The sequence below is a fragment of the Notolabrus celidotus genome, chromosome 19 (assembly GCF_009762535.1).
Source record: "Notolabrus celidotus isolate fNotCel1 chromosome 19, fNotCel1.pri, whole genome shotgun sequence".
In the NCBI taxonomy this organism is placed as follows: domain Eukaryota; kingdom Metazoa; phylum Chordata; class Actinopteri; order Labriformes; family Labridae; genus Notolabrus; species Notolabrus celidotus.
In genome coordinates, this window is record NC_048290.1 from 17,138,020 (window position 1) to 17,147,228 (window position 9,209).

At 41.8% G+C, this 9,209-nt stretch overlaps 1 protein-coding gene across 1 annotated transcript in view; it reads right to left on the minus strand.

The window, feature by feature from the left end:
* Window positions 1-7,167, minus strand: part of dcc (DCC netrin 1 receptor) — a 371,365-nt gene extending 364,198 nt beyond the window's left edge. Inside the window, 1 exon segment of the mRNA XM_034709663.1 lies at window positions 6,726-7,167. The gene's annotated coding sequence lies outside the window, so the exon portion shown is untranslated.
* Window positions 7,168-9,209: the final 2,042 nt, after the last annotated feature.

A 9,209-nucleotide genomic window follows, 5' to 3' on the forward strand; every position in this document is an offset into this window, starting at 1 on the left:
TTAAATAAACGTTGACCTGGCGATGTAACAGCTCTGCTGGAGGAAGCAAACGTGTGAAACTGAAACAAGCTCCTCTCTGCAAACCGAGTGGGGGAGGGATGGAGTGAGAGAACGGATGAGTGGTCAAAAAGATAGATTAAGGGGAGGAGGAGAGTATAGGGGGGAGGGAGAGAAGACGGATGAAGGAGGGAAGGGGACGGGAATATTGGAGGAAACGTGGATGAATAAGAGGAGAGATGATTCTGCTCTACTCCAAGGGAAAGAGAGGAATGTACGGAGGGATGGAAAGATTGAGATAAATAAATCATTGAGGTTTTATTCGAGAAATGATACATAAATAGAGACATTAATAATTGAATTTACATAATGAAAATCACACCTGAGCCATGTGCACAGGCTGCACACACACACACACACACACACACACACACACACACACACACACACACACACACACGATCACATCAAATCAGAGTTGACATTTACAGATCTGCAGCATTTTTTCTACATGCATGCATTGAGACACGTCAGGAGGAGGGAAAGTGGGCAACAGACAGATGATTAAAAGTTTCTGTTGGTAGAGTTCAGGCGATTTCTGCAAGATGTTCTTTTCCAAAACTTTCTCACTCTCACCTGGAGTCAGTGTGTGTCTCGGTGTGTTGTTGTTGTTCCTTAACCTTTGCAGAAAATCATATCGAAGCGTCCGTAAAGTTTGTTGTTTTTTTAAAGAGCAGCTGAGGCCAGAGGTCTGTCGGGTCTGTGGGTGCAATAAAAAAGTCATAAAAATGTCATAGAAGCAACCAGAACGAGGTCGTGGTTACTGCCGACTGAGAGCAGGAGTGGGCGCAGACGCCGTGATAAAACCGATAGTGTGTGGACTTGCTGGTCACCATCTTTGTTTTTTGAGCAAGATTTTTAGGATGAGGGAGGAAGTTGTTTCTTTAAGAGTGAAGTTGATTTACAGGCTGAGGACAGAGAAGGTGCAGCTTTCACACAGGACTTCCACCAGATCCGTGTTCGGTCCGTGTTGAAAGTCCGGTGCTGTGGCGGCTCAGAGACGGGCCGGACATGGAACTGGTGGAATTTGGCCGTCAGTTTCTTGTACCTGAGAGTTGTTTGTGCAATGATGGTTAACTCTGGCTAACAAAAACAAACACAGACGTGCAAAACAAAAATAAAACAAAGGTCAAAGTTACGATTAGGGCCCTATCATGAACTCCACGCCCTTTGTCTGCCTTTTCACACATGTATGTTGATTAGGGGTGGGAATTGAAAAACTGGATCCAACTTAGAACCGGTTCCAATTGATCAATTCCGTTGGAATTGTACTCCTCAAATGTTATCGATTCCTCTTAACGATTCATTTCCCAGCACAACGTCACATCACGGTACGTTGCAACACTCTGCGACGCAGATCTCCTTCAACAACGAGGAAACATAGAGAGGAAGAACGCTTTCCTCTCCAAATTCAAAGTATTTTCCTCCAGGCTCCAGGGGCCACGTCTGGACTCACGCGGTCGAAAATGAGGCACAGAGAGAGGGTAAAATACCTCCGCGATGACCCCCGGAGGAAAAGCGTTTTTCCTTTCCAAATACAAAGTCTTTTCATCCAGGCTCCAGGGGCTACGTCCGGACTCACGCGGCCGAGAATGAGGTCAACCTATTGTTCAGTATGTTCAAGTTGAATATGTTCATGTTCAGTCTTGTGCAAACATCATTTGGGAAAAAATAAAATGGTTCCTTTTGGTGCGGAAGACTGTGTACAACTATTTTTTCCCATCAGGAGAAAATAATTCAGGAACTGTTAGAAGAATTGATAATGAATTGGATTGATAAGCAGAATCCACAATGGCATTGACATTGATAAAATCTTATCAATTCCCACCCCTAATGTTGACGATATGATAATGTCAGACATCTTCTCAGTGACTGGAATAATGCTGCATTCATGTGGTGTCCGACACATTGGAAAAAGGAGTTTCGGAGTTGGAGAATGCTTGTGAACTCCTGCTAAGTCCGAAAGAATTTGGTGCCCGACTTGCAGATATATTCGTCATGAACATTGCAGAGAACAATGTTTTAAAAGCACATAAAGCACACACCAAAGTCAGAAGAATGCCTTCTTAACTCGGAAACTGGGACCATCTGAAGAACTCATGAATGCAGTGGTACCCTGTTTAGTTTTGGAGAGGGCTGGCACCCGAGAAGAGCATGCAAGAGAAGAAAGAGGTTTGTCTGCTGGCATCAATATATACATATCCCAATATGTAAGCCCATAACTGCACGTTCAAGTCAATAACAATAGGTAACTGAGTCGAGCAGTAAAAAGTAGAAGGCAGAGAAACTGTGTCCAGCATGATCTGGATTATCGGCCAGCTCTGCTTGGACTTGGAATAAACACTTCTGTGTCTCAGTCACTGGATTTGGAAAATGCTGCTTTCAGGGTAACATCCAGACGTCCTAAAGTCTCTGTGATGAGTTTTTAACCGGTTATGAAACAGACTGAAATAGATACCAATGTTTCTCTATGACCCACAAAAGCAAACGGAGCATCCGCAGCAAGACTGATCATTTCTGTATCGTGGTTTTTAAAGCCATACCAGACGACAACAAAGACAACAAAAATATTAACATTGCAAGGGAAATTTGACAGTTAAAATACGAGAGGTATCCTCTTTGATTTAAGAGTGAAGCCAATACAGAAATGCCTTAAACATACATTAAATGGCCAGCAGGGGGCGACTCCACTGATTGCAATTAGAACTTAGATTGTCTTGCATGAAATTGTTCGAGTTCCGGGTTGAGTTATTCTCTCACTTAACATTTTCCTCATGAATTTATGGTCTCAATCTCTAATTTTAAGTCCTCTTCCAAACAGATTAATGTTCTTTTAGAGAGAGCATGCAGAGAGCATGCTTTTATTGATTCTGCTGCTGCTTCTTTCTTAATATGTATAATAGGTGTAATTTCTTTTTTTCCTCTACTGTCTCTACTGCTCTAATGCTTTGATCTCATTCTATCACCTGCATCTCATTCTATTCCTCAGTGTAAATTTTGGCGGCTATTTTAGATTTAATATTAGTCTTAGTCTTTAGACAAAAATGCGGGTTAGTTTTAGTCACATTTTAGTCTTTTCAGCCCTTTATAGTTTTAGTCTAGTTTTAGTCGATGGAAAATCAAAACATTTAAGTCTTTGATCTTTGCCAAAACATTTTCTCTATTTAAATAATTAATGCAGTCGATCAGATATCGGTATCAGGGTTATACCAAGTGTTAAAATCGTCAATATTTCAATCTTTTAACACTTTTGCTTGTGTAATATCTTTAATATCTTTAGTGAAATAATTCAGTTCCTGTTAAAAAGTCAAAAGAAAGGTAGGTGACTAAGCTAACACTGCTAACCCTCAAATAATACCTCAGCCTGTCACAGGAATGCATCACTTTTATCTTTAAAGATTAGACGCAGAGCAGGGGGAAACATGGAGTTTGAATGTCCGGCAGTCGGCCACTAATGTTTTCGTCTCGTCATCGTCTCGTCAATGAAAACTAAACATACTTTTGTCACAGTTTTTATCATCAGTGATGCACTTTAGCTCATCATAGTCTCAATTTCGTCATGAAAAAAAAGAGTCGTTGACGAACATTTATCGTCATAATTCTCGTTAACGAAATTAACACTGCTATTCCTTTGATAACATTCCATTAATTTGATCTCATTCTATTGCTTTGATCACATTCTAAGTGTAACGTCCAGCAGGGAACTCCACGAGTAGGACAGAGAAGATTCTATAGGTCTATGAGAAAATGTTCCTCCTCCTCTTCAGCTGATTTATTCCCTCAGTAAAGACTTTATGGTCTCAATCTCTAGTTTCTTCTTCATCACAGCATGATGTTCATTTAGTAAATGAGGGTCCCATTTAGAGTCACAGAGAGCAGGAAGAGGGGGAAGAGTCAGACAGGGCTACCTGTAAATGAAATGTTGGCCATACCCAGCCAGGTAAAACAAGATCCTTGTTCAAATATTGCAAAATGTAGACATAGAGGATCAGTGGCAGCGTGTGGCCAGTGCTTTAAGGTTAGTAGCTCTGGGTAAAGGTTATGGTCTTGGTCAGCTATGTGAATGGGGCCTCAATGTGTAAATATAGTGGTGTAAAACATGAGCAGGGTGTCTGTATCTCCTCTGTTTTCAATTTGGAAAGCTTCCAGATGCAGCTGAAGCAGTCTTTCAGGATAAATGAGCACATGTAATAATTCTGAAGACAGAATAGGTGGAGCCAGACAGCGAGTGTGTGTGAGAGAGATATAAGGGAGAGAGAGAGAGAGAGTGTGTGGTGATGGAAACAGCCTAAAAAATACAGCGACAGTGCCCTCTAGCTCAGCTGCTCTGCATTTATTTTGAATTACAGAGACAGCTCACCTGATGTTCTCTGCCTCTGCTTCAGAAGAGAAGGTGTGTGTGTGACACGTTCATACATCTGTGAGGAAACTGTGGCGTGTTTGTTTTGTGGTGACGGGGAGAAACAAAAAGGACATTTCTGCTTACTTTTCATTGTTGTGGAGGCAGAAAATCTCAGAGATGGGTAACTTCAAACCACCAAAGTGAAACCAGATACTTCCTATTTGTGTGTGTGTGTGTGTGTGTGTGTGTGTGTGTGTGTGTGTGTGTGTGTGTGTGTGTGTGTGTGTGTGTGTGTGTGTAATCCTGTTTGTGTGTCTTAACAGATCACAAGTGTTTCTTCAATGTCTCTGCAGCAGACGCTCTGACCTCTGTTAGCTTGACTCTCACACACACTGTAATTGCATTTCTAACTTCTACCAGATTAACACACACACACACACACACACACACACACACACACACACACACACACACACACACACACACACACACACACACACACACTCATGCCCAGGGGAACCGCGCTGAAGCTGCTAAACTATTTTTAATCATCTTTACATTTGTTATGAACTGCAGTTATGATGGAGGTAGTTAACTCTCCTCACCTCGTACTGGGAGGACTGGGGAGAGGAGGAGGGGGAGGATGAAGGGAGAGAAGGAGGAATACAAAGAGAGAAAGAGGAGAATACAGATGAATGAGTAAAGGTGTGTTCTCACATACAGATCCAGAGCAGCAGTTTCCTCTGTGAGCCCGAGGCCCGTGTTTGTCTCTGCGTTCAGCAGGTTATTTAAATCCTTCACTCTGTTGTTTTTCTGGAAGCTTGTTAAAAATCTGCTCTCGAGTATTAGAAAGTTGTTCTCTCTTACTGAAGCCATGAGAGGAATATTATTGTATTTTTAAACCTGTGCTTTATTTTGATATATTCTGGGGTAGTCTATAAATGACTAATGGGAACAAAAGTTATTCCAGGTTTCAGGCCAGCAGCAGAAACCCCCAATTGAATATTTTAACATCAGTTAAAACTCCTTATTGTGCCTTTAATGTATATTTTAAGTGAGTCATACCAATATGATAAACTTTAACCATGATATTATTATTAAGGGCTGTGACTCAGCATCCTAAGTACAAATAAATGTCAGTTCCTCAAATCTTCAGTGTCAGCCCTTTTTTTCAACCCTTTCACTTCCCTCTCTTTGACAGACCAAAATCAAGAAGGGGCGGGGCTTTTGATACCAACTTCATAAACAACAAGGCGTAGGCCGATACAGAGAAGCCACTAACCACACTTTTTTTTTTGCAGGGTATAATTAACATGTCACCTCCCGCTGTGGATAATGTCTGCAGCCATAATGCTCTAAAGCTCTACTACCTGGATGTAAAGGAGCTCAGGTGATAGATGTCGTCTCGTAGCGCGGCATGGTTTGTCAGAATGTTGATTTAGTAAATGGAGATAAAGTTGTGTGTAGGCTGTGTCTGGTTAAACTGACATATAACTACTCCACCAGAGCAAAGAGGAACCAGCACATGCATGTGGTCTGTGTTATTTAATTGGGTGCTAGATGGATAAACAAGTCCGTCATTGGGAAATACTCAGGTCAGAGTCAGAAGATAAAACAGGACAAAACCACGCTACAAAAGGAGGTTATAGGAAGTTCATTTAAAAGCAACCATTGTTCTATGGAGCCCCTGAAGTTTACCTCAAAAACATTTTTTATCACGTGTGCACAAGATTAATATATTGCTTGAATATTTCTATTCTATCTATGATATTAGGATTTATGATTCTATTTCTTTATACGCCAAATCTGAAATAAACAAAACAGATAGGTCCACAAAACTCTGGAGTAATACTCTGTTATATTGATTTTATGATTTTGCTTTTATGTTCAGTATTTTGTGCTTAAAACTCATCAAACACTTTTTAATCTCAGCTCATCACATACCGACTGTTTTTAAACTGATGTATGTTTATGATCTTAGGGACTGTTTTAAGGTTCGTCTTTTCGCTGTTATTAAACTCAGGTGATGTGAAGTTTTAGAGAAGTCTGAGCCGTTACCGTGTCCAATCAGTGAGTGATGTTCGATAAGGGGTCCGTCAGCGAAAAAGACTCCGGCTGAGCCTGTATTATTCACTTAAATCCAGGACAAAAGAAAGACTCAGACATCTCAAATAAAGATTTCAATGTCTCAAAACACAGTCCTCAAAACAAGATGAAACCGGCTGTTACGAAAATAAAAAAACACCATCATGTCAAGGATGAAGGTTTATGTATGTGTAGGGGTTTAAAAGAGAGAGAGCAGAGGGAGGAAGGGAACAGGACTTACGGTTTCAGGGAGCCAGAAGGGGAATCATCCAGGAGAAGAATCACAGGCCAGTCCTTTAGGTGGGAGTACAGAGTCTGAGTTTATGAAGTTTATCACGTCATTTGCTGCTGATGGATGAAGTGGTATTCAAGTCCAAAGTGTCCTTCTCAGAGAAGTCCAAATAAGATCAGGAGTTTAAAGGAGCAAAAAAGGCAAGCTAAAATCTCAGCCCGCTCCAGCTTTGTCGTCCAAACGTCCTTATTCCTTTGTAAATTTCCAGATCCACACTCCTCCTGACTGTTCTTCTGCAAAATTAGTCTCCTCTTTGCTCTCCCTCACACACACACAGGCCACAGGTGTCAGTAATCACCTTATCACCTGACTTTAACTCTCCTCTGCTGGGCCACACCAACCCCCTCTAAAAGATAAACAGCACTACTCCGATGCAGAGCAAAGGAGCATCCAGCCTCTCCTCTGGCTGATATCCACACTGCAAGAAGGACTGAAGGCTGGTGGTGCTAGCTCTGCTAGTGGTTGCCACACTCTGCAGACTCTGTGGTCTCCTGTTCAGCTGTGTTGCATTCATTGTGTTAACTTTTAACTGTTCCTGAGTGTTTTCTCACCTTTAGACGAGTCGACTAGCCTGAATTTTGATTTCTGTTTGAAAGGTGGAGGAAAGTAGTCCCATGAGAAACATCCATAAACCCGACAGAGAACAACCTTTTTTGAAACAGAAATACATTTTACATCACTCTCTTTAAAGCCAACAGGCTCTACTGACAAAAACGTTTATTGCACATCGTGAAGGATAAAACATCTTAGCAGTCAGTTTAATGTACAATAAAGCTCAAAAACTATGTAACACAGTCGTTCTGCCCCAAATACTCACTAGAGCAACACATGTGGATTCATCCACTGCTGAAACTAGTCCTGAAATAACGCCTGTTCACTTCTCTCCTGCTAAGGAAGTTAATACCTCTGAGAACAGCAGCAAGCCAATCAGAACGCAGGATTTTCTGCAGTGTAACTCTTGTTATACATGAGGAGGTCTGTGTCTCCAAAGTCAGACTCTCACAGCGGGTGGGCCTGTCAGCAAGAACCGGATCAACAGACACACACACACACACACACGCACACACACACACACACACACACACACCTAAACACACACACACACACACACACACACACACACACACACACACAGTCTCATCGTCTCTTTCTGTCAGTGTCAGTCACTCTAATAGGGCTGCTGTCAGGTAGTTCGAGCATGAGATAGACAGAAGGAGAGAGAGAGAGAGAGAGAGAGAGGGAGAGAGAGAGAGAGAGAGAGAGAGAGAGAGAGGGTGAGTGTGGTGGTGTTTACTTGATTGATTTTTACCAACAGGCCCACACAAACACACACACACACACACACACACACACACACACACACACACACACACACACACAGGGTGTGTACCTGTACCTCTGAGCTCAGTGTGCAGAGATGCTGACTGTTTTAACTCTGAAGTTTAATGAAGATAAATCTGACGCTTCTGGTTGAACCAATAAGCTCCGCCCCCTTTTTGCACACTCTTAATACAACGTGCATCACATAGTCCCTGCAGCTGCTTGATGGTTTGCTATTCATGCCTCAGATGTGACATTATGCTGGGTTAAATAATAATAATACTAATACTACTACTACTACTACTACTACTACTAATAATATTATTATTATTATTATTATTATTATTATTATTATATACAGATACACAAGACTTCTATTTTTGCCGGATACCGGAGCACGACGCATCAATCTCAACACAGCAGATGGAGCGGGACAGGAAGTCAGGCACCAAAACAAAATGAAAACATCCGGTTAATTTTCAGAATAAAACACTCTGTGTTATCACCAGATCGTATTTCACTTAACTACAACAACAAACCGTCATAATGAGCGGAGCTAGGCCTGGAGTCAACAGGTCAGAGGTTTTCAGAGGACCAGAAAGACAACATGGATGAGGAGAGGAGGAGGAGAATCCTTGATTCAGTGATTACTGCTGGAAAACCTCGGTCACAGGACACAAAAATACTCTAAAAGCATAAAATGATGATGGATATAAACTTCACCGTGGCCTCCTAAACATCATGGAACAATGATCTTTCTAGTGCAACTCTCAAAGGAAACTAAAACTACTGATTTGAAGATGAATATTTCTTTAAATGCAGATTGTTTAATTCCAGACATCAACTGCTCTTACGTGTCAGGAGAGACGATAAGCAGGAATAAATATGTCCTGACATGTAGCCGGCTGAAGGGATTCACCTCCACAGCTGCCCTTGGAGTTAGTATTCACAGGCACTGTGCCGGTTGTGTGTGTGTGTGTGTGTGTGTGTGTGTGTGTGTGTGTGTGTGTGCGTGTGCGTGTGCGTGTGTGTAGCTGTGGCTGAAGACGTTTTACAGACAGGAAATGACACGTTATGGTGTTGTGTGTTCAGACATTGCCAGGAGCAGTTTAG